The sequence below is a fragment of the Stegastes partitus genome, unplaced genomic scaffold (assembly GCF_000690725.1).
Source record: "Stegastes partitus isolate 25-593 unplaced genomic scaffold, Stegastes_partitus-1.0.2 Scaffold1000, whole genome shotgun sequence".
Taxonomy (NCBI): domain Eukaryota; kingdom Metazoa; phylum Chordata; class Actinopteri; family Pomacentridae; genus Stegastes; species Stegastes partitus.
The window spans coordinates 199,256-201,472 of NW_007578731.1; positions in this window are offsets into that span (position 1 = coordinate 199,256).

Consider the following 2,217-nt stretch of genomic DNA (forward strand, 5'->3'; position numbering starts at 1 on the left):
ACATGGATAGAGAGGCACTCCCTCTTCAGAAAGATAGCAGAAAAGTTAGGTAAGTCTTGAAATGCCTTTTGGGATTAAACATCAAGACATCTTTAAAACTACGAGAGAGAAAACAAACTTACCATGATGATGATTCCTGCTGCTGATGTTGAGGATCTGCAGAGGAAACCTGCAGCCTGAGAGGTTTTTTCTGCTACTTATAGTTCCTCCAGACGCCATAGTAACAGTTTTGTTGATAATAAATGGAGGTTAACTGGGTTCAGCTGAGGGGAAAAGCCAATAGCAGACATGCTCCGCCACACATCGATAACCCTTCGTCCTGCACTGGGATAATGTATAACCCTGAGCACATATGTCAGGCACGTAAAACTCATTTAGGGCACAGGTGACAAAGCAAGCAGTGCTTTGTTTCAGTGTTTGTAAAGTACACTGGGATTAATGAAGTCGAGGCTCTGAGGGGGACACAGATCTCCATGGAGATCCACTGAGACTGAGGCAGTCAGAGGGAAATATTTGCATCCAGGATCTTTTCACAAAACCATCTCACAGCGGTTTATTTGAATGTTTACAAATTAGAACTAGTGAAGCACAAATGCAGAAAACGGCAAATGCTCATTAGTGACACTGAGGTGAGAGAAAAGCTTAAAAAGTAGCTGTTAACAGGAGCAGCTGTTTCTAATCACACTAAGTAAAATGTAATTTGTTGTTAATGCATGCAAAAACATTGATCTTTATTCATTGTCGTATGATATGAAAACCAATTAGTCAACTCCTAAAACGTGATGAAGATCTCAGAAACCAATAAAGTTTGATGCTACTTGAAGTCAGTGGATGCACTAAAAGCTGTAAAACGCTGCAGAGTGGTAACAAAATGTTAAAAGCCAAATTTGTAGTCATGACAAACTCCTGGTGTTACAGTTTAGTGTATAGAAAACACATTTTCTACAGTTTCATAACTCTAAAAGCTCTTCATGTTTAACATTTTCCATTATTTTAATCTTCTTGTTTTGCCTTGTAGTATTTTATTTTATTCTCTTTTAGCAGCTGATTGCTCTTTGTGCTTCTTTTTTCCGTGCAGTCCATGTTGCTGCCTGACTGTTAACGGACTCTCGTTGAGCTTTTGTAATAGAAGTCCTGTGAAATCCTGGCTGCTGTTTGATCCATTGTTGGAGGACAGGATGTATCCCACCTCCTCCCCTCCGACCGAGGCCCGGCCGGCCGCTCTGTTGTGTTTTCCACATGGCTGGACGTCCTGTTGTTACAGAAACAGTGAAGGTCACGCTGCCGGTATGAAGCTCGAAATGCCAGCAGCCACGATACGTGACATGTGGGCGGTAGCTCGTAGGCAAACATAAAATAGGAGATCGTGGCTGCGTCCGTTCGTTCAACACAGAACACAACTTTTAATGGAGCTTAGAAACAGAATCCTGAACATTAATGAGGAATATTGCTACGAACTCACATTTAGATTCAATTTTACTGCAGAAAAAAATACAAAAATGAGGATAAACTGGCTTCTTTTCTTTTCTTTTCGCCCCTTTCAGATTTTTATTTTCCATTCCTATGATGACATCTGAGCATGTCGGCTTAACGTCTGAACGAACAACCAGATCTGTTCCATAAAAGTTGCGTTGTCGTCGATCTTCCTTGGTAACGTTTCTGGACCACTTTTAACTTAACGTGATGTATTTTGAGTCGTGCAAAATGATTTGACGAAAGTTTCAGCACAATTATCAGTTTATACACATCACAGAGAGCAAAAGACGGTTTTCTTGTTCATGTTTCTCTACAATTTCATGTCCATCAAATTAAACCTTTGCTTCGAGCTGTTTGTACGAGTCTGTCCTCTGACTGAGTTACTTGTGATTAGAAATGATCCCCAACATGGAGCTGCTACTACAAAACATTAATAGACTTTCAGCAGAAAATATGCCGTCAAAACCTGATATTTACTTGAAAAACACAACGTATCTGCACAGTCAGGATTCTGTTTTTGCATTATACATCGCTTCATTTCAAGTCCAATCTCACGTAAAATGAAAAATTATCAAACAAATGTTGCACGTCTGAAGATGGGCTTGGTTGACACGAGTGCTGATGATTTTAATTCCTTTAATTCGTGTCATTTCAGTTTATGATTTCACATTAAAAGTCCCTTTAAAAGACGCATTTTAATGTGATGAGGAAGCAAAAATGTAATAAACATCACGGGACACA